Source organism: Cupressus sempervirens, chromosome 9 (assembly GCF_028749045.1).
Source record: "Cupressus sempervirens isolate cs-2001-9-10 chromosome 9, ASM2874904v1, whole genome shotgun sequence".
Taxonomy (NCBI): domain Eukaryota; kingdom Viridiplantae; phylum Streptophyta; class Pinopsida; order Cupressales; family Cupressaceae; genus Cupressus; species Cupressus sempervirens.
Genome location: NC_143126.1, coordinates 413,726,018 through 413,753,704, shown reverse-complemented (window position 1 = coordinate 413,753,704; position 27,687 = coordinate 413,726,018).

Here is a 27,687-nt window from a genome sequence, read left to right as displayed (position 1 = left end):
TAAAGGAAAAGTGATATAAAAATTTAAACTCTTCAACTTTAACGACATAAAAGTGGCATTTGTGTTTAGAATTTGAAGATGATGTAAACTAATAAATGTGTAAAATTGGATGAAGTTTATGTCTATAAATTTTTTTTTAAAATTTGAGTGAAAATTTTATTTATTTTTGAATTTTTAAAGTCTATTTTTTAATTTTTTTTAAATACTAAAAATATAGAGTTTTTTTCTCGTCAAACAAATATATGCAAATATTCATATTTTGGTTTGATTTTGGAATGTTAGAGTTGACATGTATACCTAGTGCACCAAAAAATTAAAATTAAAATTTGGCTAATATTTTTCAAGTTATAACTGGTCAAAGTCAAAGTTATCAAAAATTGACAGTTTTTTTCTCTCGTCAAACTTTTTCCATCAAATCTACATATTTTTTAAAACAAATTACATATTCTTGAAGAAGACTCTCTCCTCTAGTACAGAATTAAAAAATAATAATTTTTGAACATGATTTACTATTTTTTCTTATTTTTGAATAGACATATTCCTGAATCTTAATATACCTACTTGTAATATTTTTAAATTATAACATATTATCCATAATCAAAATAATAATAAAACTATATGATCATAATCGTGACTCCGAGACCTACAAAAGTATATTTTTAGTTTTTTTAAAAACTTCAATTTAGTAGGTCCAATTGACTTTCAAAGTGAGATGTTTGCAAAAATTCTAATTTTTGCTTGTTTGGCTGCCACATAGGATGCCACACAAAGAGTTCCGGCCGAAACCCCTGTCGGCCAAGTAAACTGCAACCAATTAATGTCGCTGTTTGATATAAAATAAAGTTTTTTTTTCCTTTTAAAAAAAATAAATATACAAAACAGCAAACATCAAAAATTGGAAGAGGATTTTCAAAAGACAATTAATTTTGAAGTAATTTTCAGCAACTATTCTATGGATTTAATCAAGATTGCAAAGGATTGACTATTTTGAAGGTACTATTTTTTTCGTCTACTTATTTTTATTTTTATGTATTATATATTGAACCATTAGCTAATATTTAGTAAAATCTAAATTTATTTATTTTTGTTTCTATAGATTAAAGTATTCAAAGGGTAGTAAAAGGAAAAGATCAAGGAAATATGATAGAATAAGAGATGACAAAATGAAAGGTCATACAAAACATAATCAAAACCAACCTACTGAAATTCCTAAATAGGATGAGATTCATGAAGAAAATGAAAGTAATGAAGAGGGAGAAATTGGCAGTTCTACTGATAGAGACAAATTAGAAGGCATAAAAAATTTGATGGATTTGGATGAAGAACTAGTTTTTAACCAAATTCTATCTAAAGATATGATAAATGATAACACTATCAGAAAGCATTGTCAAAACATGTGGGATGAATATTTCAAGGATAAAAGCATATTTGGATAGGCACAATTATTTGTCAAGTTATTTAGGAGAAAAGATATGAGACCTATTTTGGAGTTGTTGGGTGTTGATAATAGGAAAAGCCATGTGCATAATATTAATAAAACAATAGTTGAAAACTTGCAAAATGCTTATAACAAAATTGACAACACAACTCGAGGAGGTGATTTGAGTAATGCACATAGAACATTGATGACTACTATATCTAGTAGAAAATTGACACGTAGAAAATAGGTACGTGCAATTTTTGATGTACTACATATATCCAGAAGAATTGTCCAAAGATGCATCAAGAGGAGAAATATGCTAGATGATAACATTGAGAATAACTGGATGAATATTTGTAGAGTTCCTCGAAAAGACAGGATTTTTGAAGATGTAAAAAGGTAAGTTATTGAAATTTGGACTACACATTCTCGTGTTTCTTCCAATAGGCGTGATACTATACAAATTAAAGATTAAGAAATAGGGGCCAAAATTGAATATCCAAAACATTTCATAGATATAACTCAAAGTGAATTATTTCAAACATTCAAACAAGAATTTTCAAATGTCAAAATATGTCAGAGAATGTTTGAGAGTTTGCATCTTTCTTGTGTATGCATAAATAAGATGTGTGAAACTTGTTGTTGTAGAAATCATGTTGAATTTGGTCTATACTTGCAATCATTTTAAAAAATTATGGTAGTACTTGATCCTAATTTGGTCATCCCTAGTAGTACAACACAATTTGTGAGGTCCATATTATGTGATAAATTAGAAGATTCAGATGAATTCAAAGTACAATGCACCAAAAATTAGTGTGAAGATTGTGGAGATTTACGCAAATTTTCTAAAATTATGCAAGTTCAGAATATGAATGAATCCACACTAGTTTCATGGATGAGATATGAATACGAGACATGCCATAATAAGATTGGAGATGAATCCAAAAAAATTGTATTGAAGGAGAGTGAATTGCATTATGATGAGTTCATGACCAAGTTTCATCCATTGATATACCCATATATCCAACATTGTCATGGTGCTGTTGAGATAATGGGTGTTGCACACATTGCATAATATTGTTATTTTATTATTTTATTTTATTATGTAATGTTGTGCCTAGATGGACATGCAACATGTAAAGATTCCCATGGAATATTCTTGATGAGTTGTATTGTAACATTGTGAAAATATTTTATGTAATTATTTAATATTGGGGAAAAGAATTAAATGCCCAATATTAAATGTGGGGTCAGTGGGTTAGGTAGCACATGGTTTTAGCACATGGTTTATGTAATACCACTTGATGTTTTTGTGGGACTTGCTACTATATAAGCAGCCACAAGGGTAGTTGTTGTATAGAGAGAGTGAGTGACAAGGAGAAGACAAAAGGCAAGAGTCGAGTAGGACAAGGCTTGACAGGTTAGCCAAGGGAGCATTTGTGAAGGTTGAAAGCATGGCATGGGATGTGTGGATTCATGCTTGTTCACATAGTTTGCTCGGTTGTGGCTATGGCCATGAAGGCTTCCATGGTTGTATGGCAATGGTATTTTTGCTGAATAATACATGGTGATGGATGCTTTTGGAGGCTGGGTTTTTTCCCTCAATGAGGGTTTTCCAGGGTATATCTTGTGTCACAATTTTGTGGGTATGTTGTCTATTCTCTTGCATGTGGATTTTAATTCCGTGTTTATTTTAGATTTATTATGGGTTATGTGGAAACGGTTATATTCTTTATTGCCAAGTTTCCTTACAAGTGGTATCAGAGCTATGGTTTTATTATTGTAACCCTAGATTGAATCCATGAGAATGCATGAGAGGATAAAAGAAAGGGCAAGATATATGAGTTTTTATTGCAGATCTAAGGGTTTTGGATTTGCTGTTATGATGGGATGTTAAAATATTTGGGCATGTGAATTGTTGGACAAAAGAATTTTTTGGATGTTTCATTGAAATGAGGGTTTTGGGGGTAGCTTGCAGAAATGACCTCTTGGGTAAAAACAGACCTCACCATTGGATCCGGGTCGACATTTTCATAAATTTTAATATATAATATGCCCTAGTTTGGCCATGTTCGGAGGAAATGAAAGATTTTTTTGGTTTCAGCCCATGATGGCCGTCAAATTTAATCCCATCGGAATTTTCGTCACTGAAAAAATTAAAAATGAAAAATCATACTGAAAATGGTAAAAAGACTGTCTTAGTAAAATGGCCATAACTTTCTCTCAGAATATCAAATTTCAGAGTTCTTACAGGCGTTGGAAAGCTAACTCAGAGCACTACAAGATTGTGTAGGTTTGGTTCTATGATTTTGAAATTTTGTCAGGTTTTAAAATCCCTAAAGTTAGATGTTATTTATTTTGAGCACGAATTAGGGCATAACTTGGGCATACGGAGTCGGATTTTGGACTTCGAGTAGTCAACGAAAAGATCTTGGAGAGCTCTACACATTGGTTCAGATTTGGTATAGGTTTGGCATGATTTATTTGTTGATATAATGATCTAAAAAATTTATAGGTATATATTTTGACTATGATAACATTGTGAGTTTATGGCATTGGAGATTTAAGATTTGATGTCATTGTATACTCAGTTCATATTTCAGTTTGGTCTCATGATGATATGGTTATCAGTGTTTGGTTTGGATATGCATGATGACTTGTTGGGTCTACAAGTTGTGCAGTGTTGTAAGTGATCTATACTTACAGGTTGCATTTATAGCTTGGTTATGGGTTGTCTTTGCCCATTGATCTTTCATTATTGATGCATATTCAGATTGGTGGCTTGGATTTGGGTTGTCTATTCCCTAAGTCAAATGATTTTATCTTCATGTAGAAGGGATGAGATGTTGTTACCAAGTACAGTCATGGTGGAGGATTGTGGTTGACTATGCTGACAGGTTGGATGCTTTGAGAGCCAGATGCTCGGTTCATGGATGTGATCATGGTGTCATGGATTTTGGCATGACATGATTGACTATACAGGTACATCCTTGATGTTCATTAGCTTGGATTTTCTGATTCAGTTATGGTGGTATATCTTCTTGGTTGAGGATCATGGTTATTTGGTTTTTTTTGAGGAGCTCATGATGTGCACTTTGAGTTCTTTGATAGTTTGATGCCTTGGTCGATTCTCATGGTTAGAGGATAGTTTTTCATCATGATGTCATGGATAGCTTGGATACATGGTTTAGTGGGAGCTTGTGACAGTGATGGGGTGACAGTGCAAGATTAGTTCCTAATTTGATTTGGACCTTCATATAGGAGATGGATTTTATGATGCCATAGGTGACTTGGTACCACAGTTGAGTGAGAGTTTTTGGCATTGGTATATTTATTGAGTGTTTGCAAATGTTGGAGGTTTGTCTTAGATCCTGTTGCTGCAGAAGCGTCTTTGACATTTGCATGGTGCACTTGTTATCTTCATGGTGTATGAAGATGGTTAGATCTTGAGGACTCATGGAGTTCTTGGTTATCTTCATGGTGTGTGGAGATGGTTCTTCCTAGTATGTGGAGATGGTTTTTCTTCATGGTGTGTGGAGATGGTTGCATCTTGAGGACTCACAAGGTTCTTGGCAAAGGTGTGGTTTTTTCTTTTATTTGGCATGTTATCCTTGGTATGAGGATGGTTTCATTATTATGTCATGGTATACTCTTGATACGTGTTTAGAATTGTGACATGTTATGGTGTGTTCATGTGGAGCATGTTATCTCTTTAGTTTGAGATGGTAAGATCATGTTGTCATGTTTATGTTCCTAAGGCCATGGTTGGAACTTTGACATTGATCTTGGTTTAGTTTCTTGGTATTGAGTACACTGATCATAAGATGGATACTTCATGATATTGCTATGTTGCATTTGGAGTTGGCATGGATTGATTGGTTACAAGTGCTCATGGATACTTAGAGACAGTGGTGATGCTGATTTCTCTTGGATTAGAGAAGTATTTGTTGGGACGGTTGATAGTTTCAGTAGGAAGTCCGAGGGGCAATCACCTGATATGGACTTGAGAGGAGATTGTTCTTAGATGAGTCTTGGTTGGAGACTTGGGTATCTTGATGAGCATTCTCATTCCCCACTCTTGGTCTACTCAGCGGTTTGCTACTTGAGAGGTATAGCCCATTCTTTCTCTCAGTTGCATTATATTTATGCTTGTCTTTCATGGATATGGATCTTGAGCTATGGTACATGAGTTAGTTCTGGAGGGTTCATTTGAGAGATGGTTTAGCATTGGTTATCTCCATGTGCATATGTTGTTATGCTGGTTGAGTTTGGGAGATGGTTTTATATTGGGCATTTTCTTTGGTTTAGGAATGGGTTTATTGAGTTTGATCTTCTTGTGAGAGGCTTACATCCATGATGAGTTATATGGTATGGTTTGGGTGTTGTTGAGGCTTCTTTTTGGGGTTTTATGGAGGAGATCATACTTGCACAGTTTACATCTAGAGGTGTGTGTAGAAGGACATGATACAGGTTATGATTTGCATGGTTTCTCTGGTCTTGGTTATTTTCTTGGATGTTTAGTTTTGCCTACATTGGATTTGAGATTGGTTGGAGATTGTGATCACTAGTTTGTGCTCATGTATGTCATGTGAGAGATGACATGGTTATTTCTTTCTCTTTCCTCTGTTGGTTGTGGAGAATTTGAGAGACTATTGGAGACTTTTTATGAGAGTTGTTCTTGCAGGATATCAATTTATGTATTGTGGATGTCCTTGATACTATATGGATTCACTTCTTTGAGATGTTGTGAGTGAATCGGTTATAGATTTGACATTATCTTTTGCAGTGGGAGCTTCTTGGTATATATGTGGCAGGTATTATTCTTGAGGCTTGTGATTCCAAGTTGCAGATTGGATATGTCAGTGATATAAGATTCACTTGTTATACCTTTGAGGTATGGATAGTTGGATGGGTTTGCCACTTGCTGTGGGTGCTATTTCAGCTATGGATATTTTTGACAACTACAGATACATGTGATTACCTTTGGATCAGGTTTTTTGTGCTTGGAATTTCAGTTGGTACATGATTTTATAATCTTCTAATGCGACAGGTTGGGTGGCTTTCTCTTTGGATGGATTCTATGTATGTCCAGTGGCAGTGGCATAATAGGAGGTGAGATCATTCATGTTCAAGATGCTGGATACTTTAATTTTGTTGCGGGTACCAGGATGGAGCACTTGGTATATTTTGATCCATGATGGTGGATGTGCTGGGAGGGATTGTTCCCTTGTTCATTTATGTGACTACAGATTGACCCTATGCAATGTATACAACAAGTGGGAGATTGTTGAGATAATGGGTGTTGCACACATTGCATAATATTGTTATTTTATTATTTTATTTTATTAAGTAATTTTGTGCCTAGATGGACGTGCAACATGTAAAGATTCCCATGGAATATTTTTGATGAGTTGTATTGTAACATTGTGAAAATATTTTATGTAATTATTTAATACTGAGGAAAAGAATTAAATGCTCATTATTAAATGTGGGGTCAGTGGGTTAGGTTGCACATGGTTTTAGCACATGGTTTATGTAATACCACTTAGTGTTTTTGTGGGACTTGCTACTATATAAGCAGCCACAAGGGTAGTTGTTGTATAGAGAGAGAGAGTGACAAGGAGAAGACAAAAGGCAAGAGTCGAGCAGGACAAGGCTTGACAGGTTAGCCAAGGGAGCATTTGTGAAGGTTGAAAGCATGGCATGGGATGTGTGGATTCATGCTTGTTCACATAGTTTGCTCGGTTGTGGCTATGGCCATGAAGGCTTCCATGGTTGTATGGAAATGGTATTTTTACTGAATAATACATGGTGATGGATGCTTTTGGAGGCTGGGTTTTTTCCCTCAATGAGGGTTTCCCAAGGTATATCTTGTGTCACAATTTTGTGGGTATGTTGTCTATTCTCTTGCATGTGGATTTTAATTTTGTGTTTATTTTAGATTTATTATGGGTTATGTGGAAACGGTTATATTCTTTATTGCCAGGTTTCCTTACAGGTGCATGATGGCAAGCTAAATAGTTTTGTGATTCCAAAAAAAAAATTTCACCTAGTTGTATACTTTTAGTTGTAGATTTTTCTGAGAATTATTCATTTGCACCTCATACAAAGCTTCAAAGCCAATATTATCATTCTGAACAAGTTGCAATATTTGTTCAAGTGACCTATAGACATGCACAATTTGAGGTGGATCAGATAGAAAGGTTGGATGAAAATGAATGCATCATCATCAAAGAGGTTCATTTCTACATTAGTGATGATAGAGTTCATGATAGGAGTTATGTGGCTCATTGTTTTGCAATGTTCTCTAAAGATCTCAAAAATCATGGAATAGATATTTTAGAGCACTGGATTTGGTTTAATGGATGTGCAGGTTAGTATACACGAAGTAACACATTTATTTAACTTTATTTTAACTTATATTTATTTGGACATGTCTATTTCAATTTGATATATGTACATGGATAATTGTCATGTTTCATGTTCACAGGACAATTCAAATCTACAAAAGCATTAATTGGTTAGCAATGCAACATGCTAGAACCAATGTTAGGTTTTTATGGAATTTCTTTGAAAGTGGACACGAAAAAGGGGAGCATGTATAAAACGTGCGCTTCGACAACATGAACTTGCAGGTAAATATATGCATTTTTTATGTGCATGTTTAATACTCTAGTAGCATATATTTTTAATTTTATATATACATGCATATTGTATGTACATACAGGGAATAGGATAGAGAGCGCAAATCAAATTGTTGAATGGTGCAAAGTTCATTTTGCTACTCGAGATACTAAATACAATAAGCATTACTTTTGGGAGGTGAAAGGTGAACTAAGTTATATAATTTATTTTTAATGTATTTTTCAAATCAAGTTGAGTTTTTAATTAAATATTTATTTTGAAATATGAAAATTACTTTTTGTATTTGTAACAAATATAGATCAATCTAATCCTTGCAATTGTCAAATGATTCCTAGTAGTAGAAGTTCACATCAAGTGATGACTACAAGAAACCATAAACCTCTAGCAATTAAAGTAAGAGAGAAAACATATTTTTGTCATGACTGCATTAATGACAATCTAATGAGTGCATGTGAAATATTGTGAATGGGTATGTTTCACATTGGGATTTGAAGGAGATGGTTAGAAAGCCTCCTTTTGAACATGCTAACATTGACATTGACATTCATGATCCTATATATTTAGCTTATTATGAGTGCATTTCTAATTTAGTTATGGCAGGTTTGTGTGCATATATACATATATATAAATTAATATACATGTATATTCATTTTAAAATTATTTTATATTTATCTATGTTTTTATATACATGCAGGAGATATTTTTGCAATTCAAGCCTTACCAGATAATGCAAAAAATGTGGACTATTATCTTTTAAGATGCACAAAAGAAAAACACAAGTTGCTAGAAGGAACTATAGATGTTAATCAATAGTCATATCTAATTGGATCAGTTGTTATTGAAGGAACATATTATCAACAAACAAGGGTAACTGATAGTGGTATTGAATTTATTGAATACAAGCGTGGAGGAAAGGTTTTACATTATAGTAACCATGTTATAGCAACCAAATTACAATTTGAAGCAATACAAAGAAGAGGACATCGTGGAAATCAAAAGTGAAAATTTCCTATTGAAGAACATGAAAAACTTCTAGAGATAATAAAAACTAGAGAGGATCCTAACAATGCATTGTTTGTGGAGCTCTAGTTTACCTATGTACTTATTGTGGAGCTCTAGTTGAGCTATGCCTGTATAGCTCTTATACTTTCATATTTAATATTGACAGGATATTTCTTTTATAAATTTGTGTACATTGGATCATTTATCTTGCATATGCAAAATTAGAAATGTTTTGTTATTTTTATTTAAATTTGACATGGATATCTGATTTAAGACCAACTCGTAGGACCTCCCCTTAAGACAACCCCTTTAGTATTTGTATGTATTTATGTGTAAATTGTTTATGTTTTCTTATATATATGATTGTTAATGTTGTTATTTATTTATGTACATATAATCTTTATATGTTCTTGTATTTATTAACGTTTATTAATTAGATATTGTAACATGCATTCTTTAGGTCATACTCTTTATATGTTCTTACATGTATATGTTATATGAACTATGTTACATATTACATACATTATATTTTATTAATTAAATGTTGTAACTAATTATAGTTAATGAAGACATGTCATTAAATATAGTTAATTAAGACATTAAATATAGTTAATTAAGACATGTCATTAAATAGAGTTAGTTAAGACATTAAAAATAATTAGATTAAATATAGTTAATCATACTTAGATTAAATATAGTTAATTATAATTAGATTAAGGATGTCATTAAATATAGTTAATTATATAATTAATTATAGTTAATATATAGTTAATTTTACTTGACATGTCATTAAATATAGTTAATACATGAGACATTAAATATAGTTAGATTAAATATAGTTAATTAAGACATGTCATTAAATATAGTTAATTATACTTAGATTAAATATATAGAACTTAATTATACCTATATTAAGACATGTCATTAAGTATAGTTAATTAACTTAAATTAAGGCATTAAAAACAGTAACATGTACATAAACATGAATATTGAAAACATATACATATTAACTTTTATTAATTAAATATTGCAACATGCATTCTTTCTAGGTGATCATAGTCTTTATATGTTCTTATGTACATGTATACATTATATTCCTATGTACATGGACCATTAAAATTATATAGTTAATTACACTTAGATTAAGACATTAAGATGAATAACTATGTATACATGTAAACTTGAATATTGAAAACATGAATATAAGGCATTAAGATGAATAAAATATACAGAAACATGTTCATAACACATACATAAACATAAAAGATGAAGACATTAAAAGATCAATAAGATACACATGTGTACATTAAAAGATCAATAACATACATGTACATATATCTGGAGAATAATGTACCCATATCAAATGTATCATAAGACAGATCATATCAAATGTCTAGAAATAACATATATAAAACATCAAAATCTCCATATAAACATGTATCTGGAAATAACATATAAAACATCAAAGTGTCCATGATATAAAAATTTATTTGGAAATAATGTATATAAAACATCAAAGTGTCCATATAAACATGTATCTGAAAATAACATATAAAACATCAAAGTGTCCATATAAAATGTATGTATCTAGAATAACATATATAAAACATCAAAGTGTCCATATAAACATGTATCTAAACATAAAATGTGTGTAATAAAATAAAAGACCACATTTGATAATCAGCTACATCCCCCCTCCTAATCCTGGGGCCTGTCCCCAAAAGGGTCTATCAGCTGCATCTGAACCCTATGTCAAATGATAACTTGGACCATTTAATTATGTGTATAGACAAATAATATCAAGATCTATATGTATATAAATAAAATATATGTATTTAAATTGAAACATACCTGGGACTCACGACGTGTAGGATCTGTCGTTGTCTGTAGATCAGCAAAATGTAACATACTATCACTCAAACCCTATAACACATGCACAAACACACACACACACACACACACACACACACACATATTTAAACATATAGACATATTATTTACCATAATAAAAATAAATTTAAACATATAGAGATATTTATCGTAGCATCATGTAATGCTCTACTGATCTGACTGATATCTGAATCAAGCAATGAAAAACACTTCTCAATGTCCAAGGCAATAGTGTGACCCTGATCTAAAAGCATGGAGGTAAATAGACTAGGCTATCTAGCACTGACATCTTGAGTGGGGGGGCGGGGGGAGGGTGTTGCAGGGTCCTAAGTAGTTGGGGTTGGTGTTGTAGCCTGGGCTTGTGTAGCAGCAAGAGCAGTAGAAGGTGCAGGAATGTCCTCCTACCTTTGTGAATCCTCTAGGACTGTTGTACGTGACAAAATATGAGTAATCTAAGAGCTCATGTCATGAAGTGGAATCCTTGTGAGTGTAGATAATGCTCGATATGCATCTAAAAGATCAAATGCTAAATATGATCCCAAACAATGCAATGCATCCACCTTTAAGAATATAAAAATGTCTACTGAAGAAGGTATGTCTGCAACTCCATAATCATCACCAACAGGTGCACTAGATGATGTAGCTATGGGAGCGATACCTCAAGATCGTAGCATATATCTACCACAACAATCAAAATAAATTTCATGTAACTATGTGGTGATGGTGGTAATGCTCAAAAAAATCTATGTATTGATTGTGTCATCAGGAACACTATCACCTGTAGTAGCCATCTATGAACCTCTCAGCATAACCAAAAGGTTTGGACCCACCATTGCTCATTTATTAATGGGCACAAGAGTGTCTATGGGTCTAAATCTATCAGCAAGTCTCCCCCGACCCTGTCCAACATGCCTTGGATAATCTGTATAGTCAACATCATAGTGTAAATGAAATTTTGCAAATAATTGTTTCCAAAAATATAGAGGGAACTCATCCTTCTATGGCCATCTATGATGAGTGGCCAACCAATGAGGATACATCAATGGTGCAACAAGTGGATCAGTACACTTTATCACAAAGTGGCCTCTGACTCTATGACAATCCTCATAAGATGAAAACATGGTTTTCACCATACCAGTGGAAACCTTAGTGTCAATTTGTCTATACTTCACAATGCCAATGACACTGTGAGATAAAGAAGAATAAAATGTCTCAATGCTCATATCATAAAAAGGGTTGTATCATTCAATGGTCTGAATCACATGAAATAAATCCTCTTGCATCATTGTGACCTTCTCCCTATTAGGGAGGGTGGTAGAAGAGGATAGTGAGGTATCCAAAACTTGCATAGCATGAGATAATCTTGCAACTGTATCTCTAAATAACTATTATCTATCCTTAGTGGAGGAGGTCGATTTGCATGTTATACCAGACTAGCACTCTAACCCCACCATAGACACTAGCATCCCCTGAGGATGCAAGAGCATGATCCCCAAAACCAGATGTCATGTAATGTATATATGAACATAAATACGAGGATATGAATGTGAAGAGCTACAAGAGTGATAAATATCTAGAGATCTGCACATGCATATATATACAAATATAAACATACAAGTGTATAAATTAAAATAATTAAAAGTTAAATTTAATTTGAAACACACGTACATATAAATACACAACATTAAATGTATGGTGCTATTCAATCATGTAACATGTAGGTATTTTTAAACAAATTTTATCTTATAGACCATATCTAATGTACATTGTAACGTGCTCATGCAAATGTGAAAAATAAATATTCGTACATGTACATGTGTAGATGTGATTAAAAAAAAAAATCTTGATTAAATTATAACTAACTGTACACATGTATATGCAATAAAAAAATATAATTTTTGACTAAACTCTAGATTTTGATGCAAATGCTTTGATGATTATGAGGAGTGTAGATGAGAGTTAGGACATAGGGATAGAAAAATTAGTAAACTTAAACAAATAAACTACATGATGAGGTGATCTAAGTAAGCTCCAATAATACATGGATTAAGTATAAGTTATTAGGGAGTGTGTTAATTATTATTTTAGTTATTACTTAATCAAAACTATATTTGTTACTAGATAAGTAAATGAGTTTAGTTAGCAAATGTTAGTTTACAATTTAGAACTCATGACTTAATTTAGTAGTTTGAATTAGAGTTAAGAATGTTAATAAAGTAAATTTATGGGATATAGTTTTATTAAGGTTGATAGTAAGTAAGGTCTATTATGTGCTAGTAAACATATGAATACCTATTAGAACCTATAATAGGTCCATATGACCTAGTAATGTAAGAATCGTCATTACTTAGTGGATATGGCCAAAATTATCCAAATGTGTATTATACTTTCTTCCTAGAATTAGGCATTTTTCACATTCATATCATACTATTTTTTATTGTCATCAAAATAAATCATGTAATTGAATTATGTCACCATCAATGACACACTTTATGACTCACTTATCACTCACCAATATTTTAGCTATGTATAAAGTGTGGAATTAGTTTCTTCAAAGCTATTTGGTTGAATGAATCCAGTGGATATTGTATTTCTTTTTTAGCTATCTTAAGCTTCATCTTTTAGTTCCACATAACAATACAACATGGAAGTAAATGAATGGAGTAAACTACTTCAAAATATAATTCTTTACATTGATGGTTCCATTTTTAGGATCAAATCTCAATCTAAAAATCCATTAGCTCATTAAAAGTATTATGGTTTTTGGAATCATGAGAAAAAAATGATGTTCGAATCTTATATAGAAAAGTTGATGACATTGCAAGATATAATTTAGATGACAATGATCTCACTAATACAGATCCTAAGAATTTAAATACAATCCAAGATTATGCAATTCAGGTAAATCAAATCTCCCCACTCTCTCTCCCCATCCCTCTCTCTTTCTCCCACTTTTCCCTTCCCTTTATACTTCTTTATTTTTTATTTTTCAGCTTTATTCCTTATTCTTTAACCTCTATCTCTCCCAATCTCTATCTATTAAGAATTGACACCTAAATGTTATATGTTGAATGCATTTCCACTTCAAATAATTATTTGTTTGTGCCATATTTTTCATAAATGTTGAAATATATCATCTACTTTTTCTCTCCAAATAAATAATAGTTTAAAACATTATGCCATGAAGAAGTGAAGTTCAAGTAGGGAATGAATAATAATCTCAAATTTGAAACTTTCCATTTTAATTTCTTTATTTATTTATAATATCAATTCAATTAAAATTTTATTTTCCATTGGAGAGTATGCTTCAATAATAATGTCATAGAGAAATGCCTTAACTATCATAGATGAACATAATTAAGAAATTTTTTAGTGGTAAATATTCTCCAATTGGAAAATTTTCATTACCTAATAAGACCTATTATATCCTAATAATACATATTAAGACTTATTAGAACCTATAAAAAATAGTATGACCTATTACGACTCTTTTATGTCCCCTTAAGACACATATGTATGGATAATGTACCTAAAAACGTACCATAAGTGATCTTAATGTGTTGTTTGGTAATGTAAGACTCATTATTACTTTAAAATACCTATTATGTGCTAGTAAACATATGAATACCTATTAGAACCTATAATAGGTCCATAATGACCTAGTAGGAGTCCCTAGGTCCCCTTAACATATATATGGATAAAAATACGTAGATATGTATCATAAGAGGTCATTATGTGTCATTTGGTAATGTAAGAATCATCATTACCTAGTAAGACCTATTATATCCTAATAATACATATTAAGACTTATTAGAACCTATAAAAAATAGTATGACCTATTATGACTCCTATGTCCCCTTAGGACACACATGTATGGATAATGTACCTAAAAACTTATCATAAGTGATCTTAACGTGTTGTTTGGTAATGTAAGACTCATTATTACCTAACAATACCTATTATGTGCTAGTAAATATATCAATACCTATTAGAACCTATAATAGACATAATGACCTACCAAGAGTCCCTAGGTCGCCTTAACATATATATGGATTAAAATACTTGCAAATGTATCATAAGAGGTCCTTATGTGTCATTTGGTAATGTAAGAATCATTATTACCTAATAAGTGGTAATCTACGATTGAATTGCATGAGTAGATTAGAATAGTTATTAGAACCTATAATAGGTCCATAATGACCTAGTAGGAGTCCCTAGGTCCCTTTAACATATATATGGATAAAAATACGTAGAAATGTATCATAAGAGGTTGTTATGTGTCATTTGGTAATGTAAGAATCATCATTACCTAATAAGACCTATTATATCCTAATAATACATATTAAGACTTATTAGAACCTATAAAAATAGTATGACCTATTATGACTCCTATGTCCCCTTAAGACACACATGTATGGATAATGTACCTAAAAACATATCATAAGTGATATTAATGTGTTGTTTGGTAATGTAAGAGTGACTATTACCTAACAATGCCTATTATGTTCTAGTAAACATATGAATACCTATTAGAACCTATTACAGACATAATGACCTAGTAGGAGTCCCTAGGTCCCCTTAACATATATATGGTCCATAAAAATACATAGAAATGTATCATAAGAGGTCCTTATGTATCATTTGGTAATTTAAGAATAATCATTACCTAATAAGACCTATTATATCCTAAGAATACATATTAAGACTTATTAGAACCTATAAAAAATAGTATGACCTATTATGACTCCTATGTCCGCTTAAGACACACATGTATGGATAACATACCTAAAAACATATCATAAGTGATCTTAATGTGTTGTTTGGTAATGTAAGACTCATTATTACCTAAAAATACCTATTATGTGCTAGTAAACATATGAATACCTATTAGAACCTATAACAGACATAATGACCTAGTAGAAGTCCCTAGGTCCCCTTAACATATATATGGATAAAAATGCATAGAAATGTATCATAAGAAGTCCTTATGTATCATTTGGTAATGTAAGAATCATCATTACCTAATAAGACATATTATATCCTAAAAATACATATTAAGACTTATTAGAACCTATAAAAATAGTATGACCTATTATGACTCTTATGTCCCCTTAAGACAGACATGTATGGATAACGTACCTAAAAACGTATCATAAGTGATCTTAATGTGTTGTTTGGTAATGTAAGACTCATTATTACCTAACAATACCTATTAACTACTAGTAAATATATCAATACCTATTAGAACCTATAAAAGACATAATGACCTACTAGGAGTCCCTGGGTCGCCTTAACATATATATGGATTAAAATACTTACAAATGTATCATAAGAGATCCTTATGTGTCATTTGGTAATGTAAGAATAATTATTACCTAATAAGTGGTAATCTATGACTGAATTGCATGAGTAGATTAGAATACCTATTAGAACCTATAACAAGTCCATAATGACCTAGTAGGAATCCCTAGGTCCCCTTAAAATATATATGGATAAAAATACATAGAAATGTATCATAAGAGGTTGTCATGTGTCATTTGCTAATGTAAGAATCATCATTACCTAATAAGACCTATTATATCCTAATAATACATATTAAGACTTATTAGAACCTATAAAAAATAGTATGACCTATTACGACTCCTATGTCCCCTTAAGACACACATGTATGGATAACGTACCTAAAAATGTATCATAAGTGATCTCAATGTGTTGTTTGGTAATGTAAGAGTAATTATTACCTAACAATACCTATTATGTTTTAGCAAACATATGAATACCTATTAGAACCTATAACAGACATAATGACCTAGTAGGAGTCCCTAGGTCCCCTTAACATATATATAGTCCATAAAAATACATAGAAATGTATCATAAGAGGTCCTTATGTATCATTTTGTAATGTAAGAATAATAATTACCTAATTAGACCTATTATATCCTAATAATACATATTAAGACTTATTAGAACCTATAAAAAATAGTATGACCTATTACGACTCCTATGTCCCCTTTAGACACACATGTATGGATAACGTACCTAAAAACATATCATAAGTGATCTTAATGTGTTGTTTAGTAATGTAAGACTCATTACTACCTAAAAATACCTATTATGTGCTAGTAAACATATGAATACCTATTAGAACCTATAACAAACATAATGACCTATTAGGAGTCCCTAGGTCCCCTTAACATATATATGGATAAAAATACATAGAAATGTATCATAAGAGGTTCTTATGTATCATTTGGTAATGTAAGAATCATGATTACCTAATAATACCTATTATAATTAAAACCTATAAAAAATAGTATGACCTATTATGACTCCTATGTCCCCTTAAGACACACATGTATGAATAACGTACCTAAAAACGTATCATAAGTGATCTTAATGTGTTGTTTGGTAATGTAAGACTCATTATTACCTAACAATACCTATTAGAACCTATAATAGACATAATGACCTACCAGGAGTCCCTAGGTCGCCTTAACATATATATGGATTAAAATACTTACAAATGTATCATATAAGAGGTCCTTGTGTGTCATTTGGTAATATAAGAATCATTATTACCTAATAAGTGGTAATCTACGACTGAATTGCATGATTAGATTAGAATATTAAGTCCCTAAACACTTTGTAAGTGATATGTCATGTAGACTACACTATTGAATCCTCAAGCACTCTATTATGACTTGTGTAAGTGGTTTATTAGAAAGGAATCCTTAGAGTTCTTTTGAATGACTTGTTTGAGGGATGTTACTCCATACACTTATCACTCTTGTTTCAACGTTCTTATAGATAGGTAACATTTAAAAGATCATTTTATAGATTATTGCATTGTCTATTGGGCACATTTCTTACCTTATTTTGTATTCTTCTTTGATTTGTTTCCTTGAAGTTGGTTGATTCTCCATAGTTTGTAATAGCTATATGCTTTATGGGTGTGTGCACGCATGTGTCTATCTTGTTATATGCTTTATTATTTAAGCATAATACTATTAAGCATAAATATATAGGTAAATTACTTTATTCAAAGGCATCATTGTATTCCTTCCACACTTGTCTTTCTTGTTCTCTAACTCATATTAGTAAAAGTTTTTGGGACATTTTGACTATGATTTAAATTGTAAATAAAAATAAATACTTTTTATTTGAGTGAGTTTTACATCAAAATATTTATTGTTCTACTAATGTGGTGCCTAATTAATTATATTAATCTTATGTACTATAAGATCAAACTAGTTGTTAAAATAAACATCATGAATATCTAAGTGTGGTTCATTCGGTTAGTAAAGTGCCTATGTTATGCTTAGAATGTGGTATAGGTTATGATTGTAGTTGATATAGGGTAATGTTAGAAGGTGTATTTAATGTCAAAATTAATTTCACCATAAGAGATTATTGTTTCATCTAGATCCATCAGGTTATGTTAGAAATTGAACAATGTGCCCTAAAGTTTTGCTACATTTTTTACTAATGTTTTTCTACATTTTTACATCATGTTTTTCTACATTTTTTAACTAATTTGTTTGACATTTTTACCTAATGTTTTTTCTATATTTTTACCTAATGTTTTTCTACACTTTTAACTAATGTTTTTCTACATTTTTACCTCATGTTTGACTACAGTCTTGCTAACAAATTAATTTAAATACCATTCTAAAAGAATTTAATTTCTAACAAATTAATTAATTAAAAAAATTTAAATATATTAAAAAATTAACAATTCCAAATATTTTACTCACAAAATAGTTTAAAAACAACTACTTTAAGTATGATTAACATTTACTAATCAAAAAACATATTAAAAAAAAAAGGGAAAAAAAACCACTAACCCATTACGTTTGAAACCCCTAAACTACTTTCTAAAAACTAAGGAACTAGAATAGTGAAAATGATAGCCGCAAGGGGTTTTCAATGCTTTTTATAATAGCACAAGGGTTTTGGCCATAAGGGTTTCAACCAAAACCCTTTTGGCTAAAATGGTGCATGCTACATGGGTGTAGGAAATGGTCACGTATGTACGGTCAAAAGGCTTTCAGCTAAAACTGTTCCAACCAAAATTGTTCCAACTGAAATACCTTTATGTATGATGAAAGGTGACACAAGTTTGTGCTTCCACCCTTATTTATTACTCATGTAGGAGTATGGGTACTCTTGTGAGTTTTCATGTTGACAACACAGGAGTTTGCACTCTAATTATGCACATGTTGTCTACACTTAGGAGTTAGCACATTATTTGAGCACATGGTGTCTACAAAATTCTAGATAGCTCATCGTGCTTATCCTCTTATTGTGGAGGATATGTGCTTAGCTTTCATGCTTATCTCCTAGTTCTTTCTAGACACATTCTAGATGCATCTTAGAGTCCTTTACATACAAGATCTCCTAGTGTGTATGTATATGCTTCTGATAATAGTAAGCATTTTCATATTGATCATACTCTTTGGTCTACTGTGTGCTTGTGCTTGTGCTCCTTGATTTTTGGTGAATGTTTCTCTAAGGCAAATTCTTACAATAAGTACTATCAATGCCCTACCTTTTAAACTTGTTGCTTACCCTAATGTAGAACTATCCATGACTATCCTTGTAGTTGATATCCCTCCCCATTATGGAATGTTTCTTTTTAGGTAGTGGAGTTCTTTGATGGGAGGTAGTTTGTATCGTGATTTATCATATGCAACTTTCCACATAGGAAAAAAGGCTATCAAGGTTGATAGGGAGCCAAGCATTACTCATATCTTTGAAGATAGTATTGATAAAGATGTTAATTATTTTCTTGACACTGAGGTAAACACATTTAGGGAAAAACTTATTATTCAAGAAATTGAAAAACCACCTCCCATGATTAGAGAAGAGGTGACTAAATGTTTGGACTCACAGAAGTTATAGACCATGTACTTTGATGGGGAAAGTTCTAAAGAAGGTTCATGAGCTAGGGTAGTATTTATATCTCTAGAGAAAAATGCATTTAGGTATTCATTCACCTTGAATTTCACTTGTACCAACAATGTTACAAAGTATGAAGCACTACTATTAGGACTAAAGGTTGTAGCTAGTCATGGAATCAAGAAATTACATGTCATTGGGGATTTTGAATTAGTTATGTCTTAAATTAAAGAAATGTATGCCTTAAAGAATAAAGACTGAAATAGTATAGGAATTTTGTTTTGGATTAGATAGAATCATTTGATGCCTTTGGTATCTCTTGGAAGGATAGAAGTAATAATAAAATGGCTGATTTGCTACCTAATATGGCAATCAAGCCAGATGACATTTCATTTGTTGGTGTATCTACAATTGAAGTGCATAATCGGCCTTCTATTCCTAACAATGTAGAAAATTGGAAATTTTTTGAAGATGATAAAGACATTTCAAATTTTCTACTTAATGAAGATAAATATCATGGCCAAGAATTGGATTGTAGTACTTTTGTAGAAACAGCAGATGGAAAATAGACCATCTTTGGTCAAGAAATCTTATAGCTAAAAACTGACAAGGTCCCAAGGTTTAGTAGTGATAGAGAGTTTTCTTGATAATTAGGAGAGTTTTTTTGATAATTAGGATAAAGTGGAGGTAGACATCAAAGATAACAAGCCACTAGAACTTGAAGAAATTAATTTAAGCAATATTGAATCTCCAAAAAAGGTATACATTGGTAGGACCTTATCTCCCACAATTAGAAAATATTTAATAAATTCGTTGAGAAATTTTAGACATGTTTTTGCATGGTCATATGATGATCTTAAACCTTATAGGGAAGATCTTTTTCTACATATCATACCTCTCAAGGAGGGAGTCAAGCCATTCAGACAAAAACAAAGATATGCCAATCCCACTTTGGCCCTTAAGAGGTAAGAAGAACTCACAAAGCTTAGGGATGGGGAAATAATTAAGCCAATTAGAAATTCTTCTTAGGTGTCTAATGTGGTACCAGTCAGAAAAAATGGTGACATTAGTCTTTGTGTTGATTTTAGAAATCTAAATGTTGCATTCCTAAAAGATAACTATGGATTGCCTAACATGGAGTTCATGTTGTAGCAAATTACTGGCTCTGAGCTAATGTTAATGATGGATAATTTCTTTGGATATAATTGGGTCCTAGTGGATGAAAAGGAACAATTAAGATAGACTTCACTACACCATGTGGAATGTATGTTTATGTAAGAATGCCCTTTGGTCTATGTTAGTACCCGATATGGTCACAATTTCAAAGCTCCAAGTTTAGAGTTGTTGAACCACTTTGAACTGAGGTTCAAAGTAGTTCAAAATAGTTTGATGGTTTAGAGGTCCAAGTTGGTTTGTTGGTTTAACATGTAGACTCAGATCAGGCTTAAGGTTGTCAAGTTCAATGATTCAGAGCAAAGGTATAAGAATCATTTAATCCAAGTTCAGAGGACTTCACAAGAAGTTTCACAATTTCAAAATTCAGTTTTAGATGTTGAACCTCTTCGAACCACTTTGAACTGAAGTTCGAAGTAGTTCAAAGTAGTTCAGAATGGTTTAATGGTTCAAATAACCCATCCTGCAGGTTCAATATAAATGAAGTTCAGACTCATTGGTTCGAGGTGGCATAGCAAGGAAATTTAGAACATAATTATCAAAGCTTAGCAACTTCAGCATTGCCACACTTCATTGTTTGGGTTCAAAAGGCAACTTGATGGATGGAAGCTCAACTTTTGTATTCAATAAGGATATTTTAGATGAATCTGCTAAAGATGACACAGTTGAGCCTCAATCTGGGAATGATGTGACCAGAAGGATATCATCAGTGATGTCATTATATGTATAACAACATTGAAGAGAAGTTTGAGTTGTTGCAAAGGAGAATCACAATTTTCACCACTGCATTAACCCAAAATCAAATATTGGTTGGGTGGATACATAAGATAGCACCCAGAGAAATATTAATAATGTGCACCATTGGGACTGTTACATAAAAGAATGTCTACCATTTTCCTTCCCCATCACAAGAATGATAAAAGTCATAAATGATTATGAGTAATAAGCATACAAGGGATAAGGAAGGCAGAATGTATGTACATTGAATGGTCAACCTTTATTAAGAAACATAGAGGAATTAAGACCCCCAATATTGGTGTGTGCTACATAATTGATGTAGGATCTAGTCAAGTTTATTTTTCTCAAGTTCTATCATTTGAATATCAATTCTGCGTAATGGCTTTGGATGCTTCTCTTCACCATACAACTATTACAAATGAATGGGCAAAATGAATTAGAAAACACCACCAAAGCATTTGTGTCATTGTTGTGAAGAAAGAGAGAGGACCTCCTTGTGTTTCTGTATGATTGGGGCAGTGTTGTTGGTAAACATATTATCTTTGTCTTGAGGAAGAAATTTCATCATGTTGCATTCATATCCGATAACAGATCCACGAATTTGAAGTTATAACATTCTAACATTCATGTTATACTATACTTGCTTTAAAATTGAGCTTCTTGGTTTATACAAACTCAAGGAATATGTGCAGATAGGGAGACATTGTCAAGATGGTGGATCAATGATCAGTAGCTGGGAAGTGTAATTCAGCAAGTCAAATTTTCTGACAGTCATATAGACCCTCAAATAGTGACCTATAACTTTTGACTGACATTATTTTCAAAATTTCCTTGGTGAGAATGTGGAGAACAAGGATTCTAATAACATATGCAAAATTCAACAAGATCTAATAGTGCAATAATTAGTTATGACCCCCGAAATCAGGCCTATTTTTACTACCAGAATTACGTCAAATCTGCCCAGCATCTTAAATATTTTGTTTTAAAATAGATTATTCAAATGACAGGTGGCATATGTAAACTTTTCACATAATGCAAATATATGGAAAGTGTCTAAGTAAGATTCTGGAGAGAAATAGATAAAATTATAATGTTATATTAAACATTATAATTATCAGGATATATAAAAATTCTGGGTTATAAACATATCTCCCGTATAATCTTTTCAAGACAGAATGGAAAAGGCTATGTATTATATCACAACTTTAATGATATATGTCATTAGACTTGTTACCTAATGTTTAATAAAGATTCAAACATTATAACTACTTGGAGATATTAAAAAGGGAAGGGAATATTAAACAAAGGAGACTTCCAAGAATCAGTTATGGGACAGGGAATGGAGACAGACAACGAGAAGAATAAATAAAGGATAGAGGTATTTAGAAGAGGTTCCAATTTTTTGAATTTTGGTTGAGAGAATTTGAGCTACATTAGAACAAAGGCTGTGAATATAGTGATAGGGGGGTTCCACTTCTTTTCTGTAGGGGAAACTTTGGTGTTGTAGTACAAGAGAGTTTGGGGCTAAGAGTTCTGCTTTTTCCTTACAGGAGATTTTATGCTGCTGTAAAAGGGAGGGTAGAATGGTTAGAGTTTTAGATAGGTAGATATTGTAATGATAGTAATTGGTAGATATGGTATGGGTATTTTAGTTTTTGCATGACTTTGTGCATATAGAATTTTAATATCTGTATATGTATTATCTTGAATACAGTTTAGAAACTTTGTGTTCAGGCATGATTAATCAGTATTACTTTGTGAATCCTGGTTTATCAGTTCAAGATATTTGGTTACTATCCTTTCTGCAAATTCATGGTGTCATACATTCTTGTAGATTAGTTAAATGTCTTTTGGTTATTAGAAATAATCCATATCTCACGATCTAAGAATCTATGAGAGACCCTTTCGTACTTTCAGGTAAAAGTGCAGAAGATTTAAATTCATTGAACATTTCACATGGGAAGCTATACCTGATAAAATTCAGAGGAAGGTTATCAACCCAGTGATAACCTATCCAACTGTTGGTGTTATTTTTTTCTTTTACTTGGGCATTTAGGGTCATATTTGCATGTATTTCTTCAAAGGACAATCTGTTCACTAACAGTCTAATTAATGTAGGGGCAACATTTCAGAGAGCCATGGATGTAGCTTTTGATGAGTATATTGATAAGTTTATGGTTGTATATTAGGATGACCTAACTACATATTTAGAGAAGGCTTGAAGATCATTGCAAACATTTAGAAATTATTTTTATCAAGGCTCTAGAGTATGGGGTCTCTTTGACTCTAAAGAAATGCACTTTTGGGGTGACAGAAAGAAAGTTGCTTGGCCATATTATATCCAAGGAAGGGGTCAACATTGATCCTAAAAGGGTAGCAGCCATTGAAACAGTACCAATACCTAAGAATGTTAAAGATATATAGTCCTTCTTTGGGCAAGTCAATTTCTTAAGAAGATCTATTACAAATTTTGTTGATATCAGTAGACCAATCTCAAAATTGCTCAAGAAAGGAGCAAATATTAGCTAAGGAGGTGAGCCTACTATTGCTTTACAAGAAATTAAGAATGCTATCAAGAATGCATCATTCCTTAGGACCCCTGACTATGAAAAGACCATGCATATTTTTTCTTTTGAATCTTTGCATACTATTGTTTTTGTTCTATTACAAAAAAAATGAAAATGGACATGAACAACCTATAGCATTTTTTAGTAAATTCCTACAGCCTATTGAACCAAAGTATGAGATAAATGAGAAACAAGAGTATGTGCTTGTTAAAGCTATCAAAGCTTCTAGATGTTATATAGTGGGTGTTGTTGTTATTTCCTTTGTACCTAGTGCAGTAGTAAAGGATATTTTTTCTTAGCAAGAGGTGTCTGGTAGAAGGTGTAGATGGATCAATAGAATTCAAGAATTCAATATAGATATTCAAATCACCAAATTGATGAGAGGACAAGGATTAGCTAAACTAATGGCTTAGTCAAATCTAGATGCTAATCAAATTAATTTTGTAAACAAAGATTTCAGTTATGATATATGTGATATGGATTAGTGTGACTAGTATAAAGATGTAATATACTACTTACAACATATGTAGGCTCCACCACACTTGAGAGATAATGAAAGAAGAATTGTCAGGTTACATTTAGTTAGATACATCATTGTCAATGGTAACTTATGGTGGAGAAATTTTGAAGGTGTCCTATTGAAATGCATTGATCAAGAAGAGTTAGAAAGAATATTGAGTGAGATACATTCAGGGATATGTGGTGGGCATTATATGGCAAAGACTACTGCCCACAAGGTCATGAGAGCAGGATTTTGTGGCCTAGTTTGTTTAAAGATGCTCAAGTCCTAGTCAGGAGATGTGACCCTTGCCAAAAGTTTGTAGGAAAAATAAGGTTTTCAGGGAACACACCTTTAAAATTAGTTGAGGTTCAAGAACCTTTTTTGGAATGGGGAATGGATTTTACAGGTGAAATATCACCTAGCTCTAGTAGTGGTTACTCATGGATACTAGTTGCAACTAATTATTTCACAAAATTGGTAGAGGCTAACCCTAATAGGAATTCTACTAGTAAAGTGCTAAAAAAATTCTTATTGAATAATATTATTTCAAAATTTAGTTTCCCTAAAAGAATAGTAACTGATAATGTTATGTGCTTCAGATTTGGACAATTTGTTAAATTTTGTAATAATAATGGCATCACAAGATCAGTTTCATCACCTTATCATCCATAAGGGAATGGACAAGATGAATCTAAAAACAAGATCTTGTTAAAAGTCATAAAAAGGACTTTGGATGACAACAAGCAAGCTTGGAACTCTAAATTGTAGTTAGCAATCTGGGCTAATAGAGTGATAGTTAAAAAGGTAATAGGTGTATCACCTTTTGACCTTGTATATGGAATTCAGGTTAGAATTCCTCAGAATTATTTGATCGGATTATACAACTACATCCAAATATGTGATGATGATATCATTGATGACATGCAAGAAAGGATGTATGAGTTATTTGGATTAACTAAAACAAGAAAGGAGGCTTCTGGAAGAAATATGAAATTACAGTTGCAAAGAAAACATTTGTATGATAAAAGGGTAATTGAGATAAAGTTTCAGTCAAATGATCTTGTCCTAATGTGAAATGCAAGGCTAAAAGATAAAGGTAAACATGGGAAATTTTATCCTATCTGACTTGGTCCCTATTTTGTTGATTATACTTGGGGTGAGGATTCATACTTCATCAAAGAATTATCAGGTACCTCTCTTGAATTACTAGTTCGTGGATATTTTTTGAAAAAATACTTTTGTTGAAGGTATTTTATCTTCCATGAATAGTAGTTAGGGTTTTTATTTTTGTATCAATTTGTCAATTATGTGCATATGTCTCTAACCCTTATGTATATATGTACATTATGTGTAATCTGAAATATAGTCTTGGGCTATTAAGTGTATGGTTTTCTTAACCCAGAGATTACAATTTCTTGCATGGATACAGGTCATCCATCATCCCCAGACAGAGCCACTGATAGCCCCTATTTTCACTGAGCTTAAATTTTTAAATTGTAAATTATTTAAAACAAGTGTTGTGATGTTAGGGTTTATATGTTATCAATTTTCATTGTTAAAGGATGGCCCTAACAGACTATTTTTCCCTAATCCAAATATTTTTCTTTGCCTAGTGTGAAAAGTGATGTCCTATGGGTTACTTTCTCATCTTATCCTGCAAGAGATTTCATAAAAGGTGGAGTCTAGCCCTTACCCTGGGTTTTAAATTTGAGTGGGAGCTTATTTGTCTTTAACATCATCTCTTACAATTCTATGACATAAGAGTTAGTAGAAGATCATAGTGTAATGTTTTTAGTTCCCTGATCTTAAGATATGCAATACGTCATAGTATCATAGATAAGAAAGTTAAAATGTTTGATCTTACAATTCCTTTGTATCACATGGTTGTATGTCATGTCAAAGAGGGTCCAAGTCTGGAATGAGAAGTTATGACAAGGAGGTGATTTGGACATTGTGAGGTCTTTTGAAAAGTTGTAAGATGTTATAATGAACTCCTGACCATAACATCGAAGAGTGGGATTAAGAATGCTACGATGCTCTAGGGTACTTATGATTGTAAGATCGTAAGGTTCCAAGTAATAGGGCTCAGTGGCAATATAGTGTCAGGCAAGTGATAGGTGTATGATCCTAATTTGTTAATTGTAAAATGTACACCACATGGTGGCTTAGTTGGACTAGTGGGGCCAAAAAATTATTTTATAAATGTAGCATAGTGCAATCTCTAATCTCACAATAAACAATGTATCATAGGTCTCAAGCCAATGGATGAATTCCTACAAGGCTAGAAAGAGGTATGTGTCATGAGATTGTAAAAGTAAAAGATAAAGCCCATGATGCTATGGTAAAGAGGTTTAATAGAATTTCATAGTATCGTAAGGGTTTAGAGGGAAACATGAGATGTGTTGTTGTGTAGTATAAACTGCATGTTGTGAGATCATAAAGATTTTTCTAAGCCTTGCAATAGTCCAATAAGGTTTTTGACTTTAGGAGATCATAAGATCAAATGACATCTCTGACCCGCCTGAGATATTATGAGGATTGTAAACCCTAAGTGACCTTTTTTTTTCCATCTTTTGAGCTAGAAACAACAAGGGGTTCTTGACCAATGAAATCTAAGAAATGAACAAAAAGTGCAATGTTTGATAATAATGATGGTGTTCCCCTGAGGTGATAGAATAAGATGATTTTATGGCTTGAGCATGTTGAGAATCAAAGCAAAGATAAATGTTGATAATATATATCAAGCTATAAAGACATTTAATCAATTAGCTATAGTTTACTCTTTTCTGAGAAAAGGATTTTGAGCAAGTGTAGAGTTTTAGGGCATGCAAATAATTGTGTTTAGTACCAGA